Below are 16,388 nucleotides of genomic sequence, written 5' to 3'. Positions count from 1 at the left end.
CCAGGCAAATGACAGCGGGAGCACTGCAAAGTGACCCAGCATCTGACGAAGCAGCCTCTGCCCTGCACATCCCTCCGCTCCTTAGTGCTCCTGGACACGTGGAAGAGAGAGGCTGTGCAGCTCCAAAATGTTTTTGGGAACTGGCTGCCTGCCTGCTCACTTGAGACTGGCTCCAGGTGCCCCAGGTTCTGCAGAACACCCCTCACATTTCCTCTACTGCTTGTCTGCGCTGTCTTCGTGCTCATCTCTGGCAGAAAATGTTGCTGAGTGGGAAGGTATGTTAACACCCAAACAAACCATATTTTTTCAATTGTCCTACAGAGTGGGTTGTGTGATGTGTTTGCTGTGGAGACTGTCAAAGCTGTGGCAGTGTAGCCGAGAATGGATCACTTTATGCATTCCTTGCTCCTTACACATTTCCCTAAACAACTGTCAAGGAGAGAGGAGACAGAGGAAGGTGGGTCTGGCTTGGACCCACGGCAGGTCTGGTGCTCCTGCGAGGGCAGGGGTGACATGTGGCTCCTGGGAAGGCCATTGTGCTGTGCCCTAATCAGGGTCTCTTCCCCAGATTAGGAGAGCTGACACCCACGTACAAACCTTTGATAACTCATGCTCAGAGAGCTGCAATACTCACTGAACCAGTACGGTCTGTCTACATGCACACAAAAGTGCATTTTTCCAAAAAGAGAGGGGCTGTATTTTCACAGAGCTCACTTGCACACATTAAGTCTCATTTGTGAATCCACTGTATGCAATGAAAAAGCGCCCTTTTTGTGAATAAAGCCCCAACTGTCTGCTAACAGTGCTAACACAATGACATCATTCTGCAAACATTTTCACGTAATACAGTCTCTGACAAGCTTTGTTTCCACTCGGGTCAAATTACTTGGAAAAATCACACTTTTCCCATTAAAAAATCGTTTTCTCTTTAAGTAGTTTCCAAGGTGCTCCACCCCACTGACTTCCAGTTGGAGCTGGCTTGTCCCCTTGCCTGGATCTGAGAGCTGGAGCAGAGTGCTGCTTGGTGCCAATGGCAGGTGGGAGCCGGCAGATGCGCACCTTGCATGAGGAGCACAGCCATGGAAGTGCTTGCAGAGTGGGCAGCAGAGCTCATGGAGCTGCACGCCCCAAAGAACAAGCAGTTGGGTGTCCAGCCAAGAGTATCTGTATGGTGTTTGTACAGGCTAGCATGGAAGAGTTTCTCATAAAGCCCTCATCATGGAAATGAGGAAGAAATGTCATCTCAACATGGATTTATTCAAAAAGAAAAATGGCATGTAATAGTACTGTACATAGGTCAAACTATGGGATTTTCTCACTTTGTCTCCCTTTCCTTTTGCACAGTATTTGTAGCCACATCCCTGCCATTATATTGATCATCTAAATATCCTACTGGGGATTAGGCTTGCGTTTTCCTTGTTTCCTTCCATGGATCAGTGTTTAATGGAGGGAATATTCACATGTTCCCTTGCCCAATATATTATTATTATTCCAAGGTAGTTTAATGAACTTATATACTGAGACTTCATAAATTTCCCTGAAAACTGCCTATTTAAGATTGAGATATCTTCAACACTTGCAGCATAAGTACAAAATACAGAGATTTGGTATCCTGTTCGGCTGAAAGGAAAACAGAAGTCACACACAAGGGAGGAATGACGTGCAGAGGAAAGAGCAGAACTGCTCTTATACTGAAAGATGGAGATAGCGTTTTAAGTTCCTGGGGCTGCAAGGAGGCAGGCAGGTGGAAAGGGGTGGGAAAGGGAGGTGGGAGGCAGGAAGAGAGGAAGGTGGGAAGGGAGGGAAGCAAAGGAGGAAGGAAGGAAAAGGGAGGGAAGAAAGGAAGGAGGGAATGGCTGAAAGTTAGCCCCAACGCCTGATCAAAGGGTTGGCTTTCCGTGCACCGCAGCAGACATCTAAAGAGGCCTGAGGAATGTGCATTTGCTGCGGTGTTAAATGGCTTCCAGAGCTGACCCTTGTGCAGCAGCTCGAGCACGGGAGGAGCAGGTGTGCAGCTTTCTGTGCATGTCAGTGGGTGAGAAAGCTGTTTGAAGTGAGCAGGCAGAGGAAAGGGCTCGCGGTTGTCTGGCTGCCTTACCTTTGGTGGGCGTTTGCTCTTGTGTTTTCAATCTGAATCCAGCCTTGTGCTGAATAATTATATCACTTTATAGATGATTACAGATACTCAGATGGAGCCGTGTCATCACCTGCTCAGGCTACAACTCCCCCAGGACCCATGCCCCCGATGTTACCATAAGCATTGCTGTTCAGCACAGCAAGCTGGGAAAAAACAGCATGGGTTCATTTCGAACATTTGGCTCACCACAGGCACCTCATGTGGGACAAGCCTCACCTAGTGACATCTGCATGTGCTGCAGACAGAGATACAAGGTAATCAGTTTGGCCTCCTCCTACAGTTACTGAGCTCTGCTGAGCACAAATCCACACAGTTCATGTTGCACTGCTGCTTTTGGGTGAAAATAACAGCTGCTTAAATGTGCTTGCTTCTTTCCAGTTGCTCTAAAAGAGCAAGTAAGACTTAGAAATGGGCCTCATAGATGTCTACAGTTGAAGCTCAGTCTTAACACAGGTACCAATGGTTGTTCTGATGGTGTCCTTTCTTGACTGAGTTTCCTGAAGGTCCTGGATCCCTGACTTTTTTGCTTTTTCTGCTCTCAGACAACGCAGGTGCATGGAGGGTCACGCAGCCTGTCAGTCCCACATCACACTGTACTCCAGAGTTTCAGCTGTGCTCAAGGCTGCTCTCATCAGGCACCAGCTCTTCCGTGGGTGTTAATGGCACCTCCTTCCCACTCTGCTACAGCATTTCCACTTTGCTGAAGGAAACAGAAATCTTTTCTCAGTAATGGCTCCGCAAAAGGTGTGCAACTCCTTTTGGTCCCATACAAGCAAGATTTTCTGCCTGACATCTGAACATTGCTCAAGAATCATTTAGCTTTTTTTTTTTTTGCTTTTTTTTTTTTTTTCTTTTCCTTCCAGCATGTAATGTGAAGCTTTCCAGTTGTTAATACTTACAAACAAACATCATGATTAATTTGACAAATAGCTCCAGACATGAATACCTCTGCTGGGATCTTTTTATAAGGCTACATAATTTTGGACAAGTTGTTATGTGAAACAAAGGAGAAACAACCTCTTTGGCAACAAATAGAAAAGAACTCCTAGTTCTTGTTAAGGAATGAAATAGCTTTCTTCTGTACCTGTGGTCTCGTATTCAGATATATTCATGGATGAAATTTTGTTTGGGATTTCAGCTGCCAGTTCTGAAGGGCTGAGAATCTCACAGAATCACAGAATGGCCAGGGTTGGAAGGGACCTCAAGGATCATGAATCTCCAACTCCCCTGCCACATGCAGGGGCACCAACCTCCCCATTTAATCCTAGACCAGGCTGCCCAGGGCTCCGGGCCTTGAACCTCCAGGGATGGGGCAATCTCTCTAAGGTACAAATTACCTTTTCCGGGGGTAATCCTACATTATACCAGATTTCTCTTTGAACAGAAAATTTCCTGAAAAGAATAATCTTAATTTGCACTTAGCTGTGTATATCCATAATGAATACAAGAACTAAGACTAGCAGTCTGGTCCCATGATACTGAACAAATTACTGCCCACTGGATCATAAATCAAATGTTTGCATAATTTGGCTATTTACAAACCAAGCCTGTGTCCAGAAAATGCTTTTTCCCAATGCAGTCATCGTAGTTAAGCGAACACTTGGAAAACACACAAGTTTTCATCTATTTATCAGTTTCTTTTAGAACAGCTGTTAGTATCTGTAGTAAAAGGAAGATGCAAAATGTTCTTGGAGGGCATTCAAAATATGATCGTGGTTACAGTGGGAACATGAAGGCTCACAGAGGGAATCCAGCTTCCTTTTCACTGCCTCTCAGTGCCCACAAAAACATCCTCCCAGGGCGGGAACACTTTCTCCCAGCGCGAGTAGTTGGCTTGTCCAGTGGCTTGTGCCCAGCTCTGTTCCCATCCCTGCACACCATCATACCAGTCTGTATCTCCTGAAGGAATGTGTGCCTCAAATCTGCGTTGATGGAGGGATTTGCTGCTTTGCACTTGCTTTTATAGGAAAAAGTCCACGATCAGGGACTTAGGCTTCTACTGCCATTCTGTACTATTCATTCAATATTATGTGCTATTTATATCCTGCTTTGTGAAAGATGCTGAGCCAGACCCTATTCCAAAGCCCACCCTGATCTTAGTGACAGCAGTTTTACCCTACTGAAATAAAGGACAGAAGGCCAGCCCTGAGCCAAGCAGTGTGTACCAGTGTCTCAAGACAGCCTGGCTTTGATACGTGAGTCCGATGTTTGTTCAGGTTAATGCTGTACGTCCACTTGCGCACCCCTGGGGTGCCTTCACATAGCCAAAGTGTGGAGCAAGCAGCACTGCCACTGGGGTAAGTGGCAGCATGAGGACCAGGCTGGAGATGCAACTCATTTGGAAGTCATACCCCTGACTTTCAAAACAGATATTTAGAACCATAATATTGTGGTTAGAAATACATTTGAGTTTCCGCAGTCATTTTTAGATGCAATAAACTAATGAAAGGCATGAAAGTTGGCCTCGGCCACTGCCCGGGCTTCCAACATAAACATCTTAAAATACATTACGATCAAAATAAAGCAGACAAAGTTACTAGTGAGGTTTCCAAGTGGAGGTGGCTTGTTTTGAAGTTCCATTAATGTTTTTCATTTTGCTTTGGTGCCAGCCTGTGAAGCAAAAATATTCCAAGAGATAACATAAAGGTACATGCTTAAAGGAAGAATAAACCCATTATTCATCTGTTGCAAGGCATTTGGCCACAATGAAGAAAGAAGGAAAGTTGTTGACGTGTTCAGAAGATGGAAATTATTTTGTGGAACACAGTGCAAAACTTAGTGCTATCCATTAAAAAAAAAAAGATTGCTGGGCTGTGGGAGAAAGAAAGCAGCTACCCAGAAGATAGAGGAAGTCCCAGTGTCACAGTGATGTCAACTGGTGGAGCCATCTGGGTTTGCCAGCATACACCCATGTTCTTATGTATGACACACAGAATACTGACTTCTTACACACCTGATATTATTTCCCTTCTCTCTGCAACAAATGTAACACCTGCAGTAAAAGACCAACACTTGCAATTATACTAAAATAATATAAAGGAGGAAAAGAGAAAAGGGAAGGGAAAGTTAAAAAGGGAAGAGAGCGGAAGAGAAGAGAAAGGAAAAGGAGAGGAGAGGAAAAAGGAAAGAAAGGGAAGGGAAGAAGAAAAAAGAAAAGGAAAGGAAGAAGAGAAAAGAAAGGAAAGGAAAATAAGAGAAAATAAAAGGTTGACCATGGCCCGGGGGACAGGTAGACTTAGCTGCTGTGGCTCAGGATTGCTACAGCCAGTCGCTACACCCAGCCACTGTAATGTGCAGATTCTTGGAGTCTAACAAGTACAAAACCATAGAAAAAGGAAAACTCAAAATTGGTTGAATTACTATGTCCTGTTTGTCATATATATGTTTAATAAATTTATGTTTCGTGTACAGCTATGTCAAAATATTTTATAGCAACATTTAATAAAGGAATTATGTTATATTTCTTAAACTCCTTTCTCATACACAGCTTTTGATTGCGCTTAAAGGTCATGTTTAATAATCATCTTGGTGTGGCATGAGTGTCTCCCTGCAGAACATACTCTGCTTTTCTGGCTCAAATGTATTGATCTCAAAGCTCGATGAACCAACAAATGAGTTACCAAAATTCACACATATCAGATTTCTCTCTCCATTTCAAATACCATTAATCTCCAAAAGCACCTCCAGCAGAATGACCTTCTAGCTGAGGTCCTGTAGGTGAGGAACCTCTCTTAGCCCTCACTGGGGAATCACATCTTCTGAGGGAATCACCCTGCTGAGGTGTCAGCTGCCCATGGCAGACACTGATGTGAACCTTCATTTTTCAAACAATTAAAGTTTAGCACCATGTCAACAAACAAAATTTTGTTAGTGCAACATTTGATTACTGTACATTTAATCATGCCCTAATCCATGTCTCAGGACCCTGTGGTGGCAGCTGTGTGATGAAGTTCCAGTTCCTCAAGGCTTCTATAGCTTTGGGGCTGCAGTGCTGCAGCCTGGAGATGGCATCAGAGGTATCAGCTGATGTTTTCCTACTGGTGTTTAAATGATCAGTACAAGCTCATTTCCAAGAGTATTTGGATCATTTTTTTACTTATCCCAATAAAACAGAGATATTGATGATTTACACCAGAATAACAGAGCAGAACTGTGTCTAGTTACAGCTCATTGAACAGTAGTCACAGCCTTCTGCTCCCAAACCACAGGCTTTTGCCACTTGAGCTGAAGGAAAAGTTTCAGTCATTCTGATTAACTCAGGGTTCTTGTTTGGGACTCATTTAGACTGTGCAAAACTGAGAAGCTTCTAACCTAACCTTTCAAACAAACCTGGGGGAGGACTTTCAGAGGAGTGTCATTAAGTTTATTGCTAGTGTATGGGAGCTACTGAATCACAGCCTGAACCTCTGATTGATCACCTGAGGCAAGCAATGAGTCAGACCTGGGAGCACAGGTGAAGGCAATTCAGCGGTGTGACCAGAAGGGGTGGAGCATGGCTCCACCTCTCCTAGACCCTATTTAAGGGCTGACTGCCACTGAGGAAAGATCTTTCTCTGGAGATTGTTCCTCTTGGAGTTGTCTTCTGTAAGCCTGGGACTGAAAACTGAAGGTAGGCTATTTCTGATGTTCATTTCTGATTATCCCTTTCCAACGTGATAATCCTTACAGCTGTATGTTCTCTGAAGACCAGCTTAACTTCTCTGTATACTTGTTGATTAATATATCTGCATACTCATTGATTATACAGCTAGTTAGCATAATTCCATAGGAATTTGGTATTCTCTCATGTATATTTGTACAGAAAATGAAAAAACTGTTAAAATGAGGCTGTGGAGATATTTCTCCTAGAAGAATTAATCCCACAGCATTTTAAGCTTCCTGCTTGACTAGCAGTGGCACAACTTGGGATTTTATAAATGCTCATTTTATATCTGCTATGCATTTGAGTTTTGGCAAGTCGAGAATGATGTTTCAAATAGCCATGTATTTCCTTTCAGTAATCAGTAATGCACTCCGATAGTTCATTCTGTACTTTAATATTCAAATAAAATATTGAGGTCAATGTCAATATAAAAAATATACTAATTACCAAAGAAAGTGTTGAATAAGATCTCTTATGCAGTGATTACCCAGATAAAAAGTATTAAATCTAACAACAGAAGATTAATCTACCAAGGCAATTGCATTTTCTGGTTTTACATTAATATTTATTTCCCTTAGTAATGACATAGGAAAAAGCTTGTTGGAGTCTTTAAAACATGTTGTATGCCTCAAAAAAATAGAAAGGAGAGAACCAAAGCCCTGATACTGCAGTGGAGAAGTAGAAGCTTAAAAAAACAACAGGATAGATCAGATTTTTGATTTGTTCAAAAATAGTGGGAATGATGAATGCGATGAAGAGCTACTATAGGAATGTGGAAGTTAAATTAAATGGCCTGTGTGATCTCTCCAGTGTATTGACCACAACTAAATATACAACCCAGTTGCCATAGCACATGCCATGTGTACCCAGTGTTGGTGGTTAGGCCTTTTTAATTTTTCATGCTGAGGACATGTAGGACAAGAAAACACTGTCCTACAAGGTCGTTACTCAGATGGTTGGTTAAAACTTTCTGTTTTAACTCACTGAGTGATAGTATGCAAGCAGAAAATTCAAGGTGTTCTAGTTTTCACATCTGGGTCTGAGTCCACTTGTTCTGCTGTTTGGGATGAGGCAGTTGAATGACTCCGTACCCAAGGCACAGGTGGTATGGAGCTGAGGAGAAAAAAGAACTGCAACTGATATTTCAGTTTCATCAGCTATTGTCAGCACTGATTCTGGAAAAGAAGTAAATTTGCACTTAAAGCCTTTCATAACAAGGTAGCAGAAATTCCTAACCAAACTTCATGGCCTTCAAAAGCAACTGAAGTTTAATTTTGTGCCTGCCTAGAGCTCATGGAAATGTTGTGACTGTGATAGATCAAAGAACTGAATCATCGTGTATGATACTACATCTACTGTATAAAGACTCTGTAGCTTCTTAAGCTTCTGACATGCTAAAGTTCTACAATTTTCTATGATTAAGGCAAGCTTGTCTTCGGTTTAGTTTTCAATTTCTCCCTTTTATTCTCTTTAGCAAAGAGAAAAACATTTGAAAATTGTGAGTCTGATATTAGCCTTTAGCTCAGGTTTGTTTCGCCATTGTTCTTGATTTCCGTGTCAGACTGCTGAAATCTGGTTTGAGGGGAAGGGAAGTAAAGGGGAGACAAAGCATGGCAGAAAGCCTGACAGGCATAAATTTCACTTTCCAGAATGTCTGTACTTGCAATCAGCAGTCTAAAAAGCTCTGCTAGGATCATCAAGAGATGATGCCTATCAATCAGTCTTTAAACACTGCCTGTTATGTTCTCTTGTCAAGGATAGAACTGAATCTACAATTCCCTGAAGGCTGTTTTTATTCCATTTTGCAGCCAAAGGAGAAATAAGGGAAGTTCTTCTGCTTTCCAATACATTAAGTGGTGTGGATCAAAGAGATTAGTATCATGGTCTAAGAAGTTATTTTTTTCAGAGCTATAATAGAATCTGTACTGCATTTTTTTCATGGAATTGTTTAAAACATAAATCAAGTCACATAGTATTGATTGTAGAATATAATTGCAGATGTCACCCCTCAGTATAAAGAGACTCAGTATAAAAAAAGTATTTTACTTTCTGGTGCTGTAGGATTTTATATGTTCAATAGGGTATATGTGAAAGGCATTATATAATTCTGAGTTCAGGCTTTTTCCAGATGACAGACATTACTTTTATGATGCCCTGGATGGAGTGACAGAGTAAACTGCCCTGATTTATACCCCATTAGAACTAGTGATACTGCCATCATGACTGCTGCTCTTTTTCATTGCTAGAGAAGGGAGTATATGATGTTGCGTAATGAAATACATTGCAGAGTTCCCAAATATCAGCAACACAGGTCGATTCCCATCATGTGTCTTACTTGCTCACCCTGGGAACTTTTCCATTTTAGACCTTGGCCTACAGATCCTCTTACGGATGGTTTCCATTCCGTTGCCTTATCTGGGGTATACATGTTATCTCATTCTTCATTTTAGATGTACTGTTTGGAGACAAGCACCAAAACAATAAATCATGGGACTACGTTATTTTTAGGCCATGTTTCCGAATCAACATTGAGACTATTTCTGAAGAACCTGCACAAGGAACTTATTGTGTGCATACACAAATAAATGACACAATTCAATGGTTTAATACTATCTGCCAAGTTAAACTACTGCAGAGCAGCTGTGTACATTTAAAATGATCCCTGGCACTTCTGAAGAGTTCATAAATCAGCAGTAACATACTTTCTTCCAATTAAGAGAGTTAAAGGGGAAAAAAAATTAGAAATTAATGTGTCTGGGGCATAAATGACATCTCTATACACTTGTGACTAAGGAACTGGGGGAAAAAAAAGAAATCAATGCTCTCCAAATTGTGAGGATTATAATTATTTTCCAATGCCCATTTTTGTAGGTGTTTCAGATGTTGTCAAAAGTATTGTTAGAAGGAGGCTTTCTTGAAGCCAGACAGTGATGCTAGCCCACATCTACTGAAGAGAACAGAGACCCTCATCAACCAGAACACAAAAGTCTGCATCAACCCTCAAACTATGGCTCTCTTCACTAGGAGTCATGTTAGATATTACCACCCCCAAATGGGTAGTCACAAGCCACTTTTTAAAACTCACTTTGAAAGTAATTGCTAAAATACTGATTATTGCTTTAAAGAACAACGTAGTATTGTTTCCACTTCTAAACTTTCCTGCCAGTTCTCTGGCTGGTAACAACAGCAAGCACCACACTTCTGCTGAATGACTGCATCGTTGTCTTCTGCTATAGAAAACAAAGGAGACATGCAAAGGAGGTAACAAACATCAATGTGTCTTTACCACCAGTGGCAGTCTAGCATTTTTCTGCCTTGTGCGGGTTCCCTCACCTTTTCACAGTGCAGTTACTTTCCTCTTCCCTGTCAAAACCATATCCTCATTCCAATCATATTTGATGCTGTTTGTATGCCTCTGGGGATATATGTATAAAATGTGTATTTTTAGTTTAGATCTTACTGATGGAAGCACGAGGAAGAAGTGCATTAATGAAAACATTAAAAAAAATAAAAATTTAAACCTAATTGTTCTACTCATGAACTAACACCTATCTAAGCTATTCACATCTCCTCTTGCTCTCCAGCAGTTTTCTCAAGTGTTATCCAGAAAGCTCCATCTCATGCAACTCTGCTTCCTCCTTCTCTTTGTTGAATTGTGGCCACAATCAGCTTCCCACAGCACTAGCACCTTAAGACACATGGTTCTTGCATATGAGCAATCTCAGATGCAGGTAGGTTGTAAGACCTCAGGCAATCACCTAGTGCATCCTGCTGCTCAGAAGAGATTGTTAGAGCAGATACTTCTTGCCTGTTCAAGTTTTCAATATCTCTAAAGAGGGGAATTGTACAATCTGGCTGATCAGTCTGTTCCAGGGTCTGATGACTCTAATCCTGAAAGAGTTTCCAGCTTTCCAGCCTTTGTTTCTTCAGCTGATTACACCTGAGATGGTGGCTCCATCTTCTCTACTCCTTTTTAGGGAGCAATTCCCAGGAAAATGCAGCACAAATGAATTAATTGTTCCCATTATTTAACTACTTTTTCTGATGGAGAAGTAGATTCAGAACTAGTTCTCTCCATGCTCCAGGGGAAAGGATATCTTCTTTCACTCTGTGTTCTGGCAGGATGTAGAACTAATGTATGTGTAATTGCCAGAGTGTCTGAAGCATGCTTGAGTCTGCTTCTTGTTAACTAGTCCGTCATTTCCCATTTGAAACACAGAAGCTATGTTAAAGCGTACCCTCTTGTTTTAAGCTTGTAATAATCCAGGCCGTTTTTGTGGTAAACCAAGTGTGGAGTGGATAAGATTTGGAGGACTGGGAGACAAGTCTGGGTCAATGCTGTTGTATCTTGACATAATGAGTTCATAACATCATTTAACTGTAACTCCTAAAGTGGCGCATAAAAGTTACAGCGTGGTATGATGTTAATTTAATTAGAAATAAAAGACTGGCTTTAATACAGATTTGTAAAATGTTCTGTAAGAATGCCAAATCATGTGATTCTTGCACCGATTTATTTCCCGTGTCAGCTGTCTCTGGTGTCAACAATCTGTCTGACAGTCCAAACAGGGACATTTTAGGCCTGGGGAGCTCCAGAAACTGAACAGGAGAGCATTTCTAACTAACAGCATAATCCTTCTGGAAAGCCAGCAGATATTCTGGAGTGTCATAATGTCTTTTGTAGGTTCTTCATAGCTTGTGTTCATTCGACAATAACGATGATGAGCTCCTGTTCTCCAGGTGACACTGATCTGTATATATAACATATGGACAAACAGGTGTTATTTAAACAAATTTCAGAGAGCTAACCAAGTGAATCATACCAGCTAGCTGCAAATGGTGCTTACATGGCTATCACAGAAACACAGAGGGGCTGAGGCTGAAGAGACTCCTGAGTCCATCTGCTCTAACACCCTGCTTCACCAGGGCTTCCCAAAGCCGAGTGTTCAGGCAGCTTTTGAAGATCTTCAAGGAGAAAGACTCCAAAGACATGTGTTAGCTATGGGCTATGTCTTGCCCCACTTGCTGTCTGTGTGGAGGATGCTGCATATTAAAGATGATGCTGGTGTTCCTCAGGGGTCAGCCAGAGAACCTATATCTTCCAGCAGCTATGGGCAAGGCCCAGTTGCTTTACCTGGAAACTGATATAGAAATGGTTGTCATCATCTTTGCTTATTTTGTCCCCCTTAACTTCTACTAAGTGAAGTGAGATATTTTCCAGGGGGAGCATCCTGTGACCATCGTGCCAAACTAGTTAGTGATGAGAAAACTAGATCTGCTAATTTCTAGTGGCAGAAAAGTGGGTGGTCTTCATACTCCACTAGTACATAAGTGCTGGAGAGGGTTAGGCCTAGAAATGTGCTTAGACAGCTCGATTTCCACTGTTAGATGCCCTTATCAGCTGCTGCTTGCCCAGAAACCAGGTATAACACACCCCCACTTGCACAACAATTTATTTGTTCAGTTCTGGGTGTGCAATGAATTGCTTTGCTTTGACATGGATAAGTATGTTATTACAAAGCTAACCACAACCCCTGACAACTTCTAGCCAAAATCTCACTGAAAAAAGGAGGCCAGGTTAGGAAACAGCAGGCAAGGGTGAGTTTAGATGGTGCGCTGATATTTGGGTCCTGAACTGTGATTCTGTAGCACTTGCTTCGCTAAGCCCTGCAGACATTAAGTCCAAGCAGCTCCTTGAATTTTTTAGTTGAGTAATTGACTGTATAAGAGCTCAGCTCACCCACTTGGCAGGCCAGACAGATGCCAGGACCAGTGTCCCTACCCTGAGTTCATGGGTGAGATGCAGCACAAAGTGCTCTCAAAACACACCTTGAAATATTGCCAAATTTCCTCATTCCGCTTCTCTGGTCTAGGAAGGCTAAAGTCTATCCAAGAGCCTGGAGAATCTTCCTGAGAGCAAGAACCCAAAAATCACCCAGCTATGATGCCCTCTCCTGGTCTTACAGCTTAGAATTCAAACTGCCCCTCATGAACAAAGAAAAGCCAGCTTAATGTGATGAAATATTTTATACTTTCCAGTAGCTAAATTCATTGAAAATTAAAGATTTTCCTTTCTGGAAAGCTAAGGAATTGTTGGTAGTGCTGTAGAGTTAAGGTTCTGAGGAAATCTGTGTTTATTTTAGGGAAGATAGCAGAGCTGATTTGTTTTCTACATTTTCATGCCCCTTGATGAAGTAACACTTTGCAAATGTTGTTTAAAATTTCAGTCTCACGGAGTCATATTATGTATGTATGACTATATCCCTAACTGGATAGTCTATTAAGGAATTCAAATAGCATGTGAAAAGTTAAAAATGCTTTTATGGAATATACATCTTACTTTGCCTGTAAATATCTGACACAGATAAGAGATTTTTATGATCTACAAAATATTTTTTACTGTCATATTGAGCAGGCTTAAAAGCCAAAGCTCCAGTTAAAGCACGAAGTACGTAAAGACTCCCACCTAAAGAGCAGTGCAATAAACATAAAATGCTTTAAAACAATCATCATTTGCCCACTTTGAAAAAATATATACCTCATAGCTGTAGAGTACATGGCTAGATGGAAGGAAAATTCCACTGAGTATTTTATCAGCTGGCTGCCATTCTCTGTATGTGAGCCAGTAAAAATGGAGAATTTTATTGGGAAGCAATAATTTCCTTTATATCAACTCTTGCAAGCACTATTACATCAAATCCCAAGTGTGCTCACAGAAACAAAACACCCTTTAAAATGTTTTCCCAAGATATGATGCAGCCATTCCATCTATCATTTGGATTCCACTGTTTTAACAAAATATGTATTGTCAGAGGTTTGAACTTCAGACAGCATAGCTGAGCAAAAGGACTACAGGTTCAGTAAGGTTTTACTACATTACTTTTTGGTTTTAATTTTGGAGGTCAAAAGACTGGACTATCTTGGCTGTGATGTAACACAGCTCTAAGAGGTAAAGGCAGAAAGACCACGGCTTTATTGAACAGCTCCGGTTACACAGGGAAGGGATGTGAAAAGCCTTTTCAACACAGGAAGCCATAGTCACTCCCTTGACCAGAGGCAACACTTTAAACCAAATTAAACAGAAGTCAGGTGACTAGGAGAGCACCTGCATATTCCCAAGATCGTTCGGCCATTGGTCTCGGGGACCCAACTGTCTGAACCAAAGTGTAAGTCAAATAATTCTTTATGGCCTTAGAAAGCATTAGAGCTATCCCCCAACCATTTGTGTCTTTACTGCAAAGCTTTGCTGATACACTGAATTTAAATAATCTCCCATTTTGTAGCTGGCTGAGATGAGTAACAGGCCATCTCTTCAGCTCCAGCCTCAGCCTGGCTACAATAAATAAATTCACACTTTGTTTATGTACTTTTTGTTCATACATAACTTCAGAAACCGTGTAGCCACTGAAAGCCCAAAGGAGCCTTTAACAATATTTAAAAGCAATTGTTCTTTTGCCATCAGCGTCAGCGTGTGTTACTGCTTCTTGCCCAGCTGGCTAGTTAGAACCAAAGGTGATCAAGATATGAAAATCACTTAAAGCAGTGCCACGCAAATGTGCAGCAGAGAAATATGTCCTTTGTCTTTGATCAACATATTTGAATGGGCTCAGTCATGCACCTGAGATCAGATCTGGGGAAAAAACACATCTATTGACACCAATAGCAACAGTACTACTGTATTTCATTTAATGATCTTTGACATTTATCTTCTTAAAGATGAGCCCCATCCACAGCATATCTTACTTTTTTTTTTCCTATTTCAGACCCAGCATACATTATTACATTCATTACCCAGCACAAAGCTTTCTCGCATCTGTCTTCAACTGGCATTTCTGTATAACAACGCAAAATGAAATAAATCACTTAGCAGTCCCCAAAGCACGAGCCCAGCAGGAATACATAGACATCTCATGGACCTCTAGCCTGACCTTGGGAATGGAGGGATGGAGACCAATTATGGGACAACTGGTATGTCTACAGAGCAAATGTTCCTGGTCTATCCCAGGTCTATCCCCATTTCAACTTCAGTTCCTCTGGTTTGGCTTGGTTTACTTTGAGGTGATCTTTTCTCACTTCTTTTTTTCTTTTTTTTCTTTTCTTTTTTTAGTGTCAAGATCAAGAGGTCTTCAGGAGCAATGGAAGCCGCAATGAGCTGCTTCTGCAGTGCCACTGGCCGAAGCCAGCACAGGAGCAGTGCCAGTTGGCATCCCGTTCTGCCTGAAAAGAGGGAGGGATAGAAGGGGATCCTTCTGGCAGGAGGTTGTCTGGTGCTTTCTCTGTTCTTTGCTAAGCCGAGACAGATTTAGAAACAAAATGTTCAGAAAAAAATGACTGGAAGGGTTTTCTGTAGAAAAATATTGTAATGAAATACTGTGGCTTGTCAATTTTTTCCTTCATGTTCTTGAGTGAAACTGTTGCTGGGAATTTGACCTCAGGACTCTGAGAGTTTCTGCAAATCCCAACCTACTTTTCAGGCAAGTAAGATACCTACAGTGTGTCAGCACAAGACTGCTGGCCATTTTCCCTACAAGAATACCGAGCTCTCACTAAGAGATTGGAGTATAACTACTTTTGTTTGTTTGTTTGTTTGTTTTAGGCAATTTCCTTTAGTGCTCATTGAATTGCTCCACGACACACTGAGCAACTTGTTTTCATATTGCTACATGCAATTCTGCTGGATGAAATTTATATCACAAAGTGTATTCTCAGTTTTAATCAAGCTCTCTTGGCCAAGGAAAGAATGATATTTGATAGGAAGATGGGGAAATGAATGCAAGGAAAAAGATTTATCTTTTCTGTCTACTATCTGAAAAATAAAAATACCTAATTTTATTAATGGGATACCCATTCAGCTGGCCTGACTCTGCTGAGTACCAGTTGCAGTCACAAAATCTCAGGCCTTTGGTGCTTTGAAGTCAACAGAGTTGTGCACGGGCAGTGCATAAAAAGAAGAAAATAATCAGAAAGAAATGTGAAGGCCATGTACACCATTTAATTGACTTCGGAAATGCCTATGTGAGCAAAGTAATTAAAGGCCAAGCACTAGGGAGAGCAGAAAGAAAACTGAGAAGTAGCAATTAATTTAAAATATTTTGATGTTTCTCTTTGCAAATTCAATAGTTTTCATAACACAGCACAACCTAGAAGTAACATTTTGCATCTTCAGGATGCTACTCTGTGCTGGATACAGACACCTACCAAATACAGTATATCTAAGAGATGAATAAAAGAACCAATTGTTTCGGCTTCAGCATGATGGTGAACTTTGATGGCATCCTACTAAAACACATAACATTTATTGCCATGATAAACTGCTCTTGAGGGAGTGATTTCCCTGCCCTCCCAGCTGGAGCTGTCGTGCTGCAATGACAGAGTGGGTAAGGAAGGGACAGAACAATAGCGAAGTCAAGGAGCTGGAGCCTGACCTTAACAGAGTGGGTGGTATTTGCTGCAGTCCAGAAAAGCAAATAACTCATTCAAAGGTGATAGATTTTACTGGGGAGTGGAAATAACAAAGCTGAGAAATAAAGTAGAGCAAACAGAGTATGAAAGCATATTAAAGTAACTGAAGAGGAGGGAACTTTTCAGTAGGTTTGAATACCAAGGGTA

General features: G+C 41.4%; 1 long non-coding RNA gene across 2 annotated transcripts; it reads left to right on the top strand.

Annotated features, from left to right (window-relative positions):
- Positions 1 to 6,662: 6,662 nt before the first annotated feature.
- LOC149918122 (uncharacterized) lies at positions 6,663 to 16,024 on the top strand. Of its 2 annotated transcripts, XR_016466397.1 has the most exons (4): positions 6,663 to 6,746; positions 14,543 to 14,747; positions 14,887 to 15,253; positions 15,376 to 16,024. It is a non-coding gene; the product is annotated as an uncharacterized LOC149918122 (long non-coding RNA). The 2 variants fall into 2 exon arrangements; XR_016466396.1 differs by having other exon boundaries at positions 14,887 to 16,024.
- Positions 16,025 to 16,388: the final 364 nt, after the last annotated feature.

The sequence above is a fragment of the Phasianus colchicus genome, chromosome 4 (assembly GCF_987193195.1).
Source record: "Phasianus colchicus chromosome 4, bPhaCol1.hap1.1, whole genome shotgun sequence".
In the NCBI taxonomy this organism is placed as follows: domain Eukaryota; kingdom Metazoa; phylum Chordata; class Aves; order Galliformes; family Phasianidae; genus Phasianus; species Phasianus colchicus.
The sequence above is the reverse complement of the archived record's forward strand: the minus strand, read 5'-3'. Positions and strand labels throughout refer to the sequence as shown.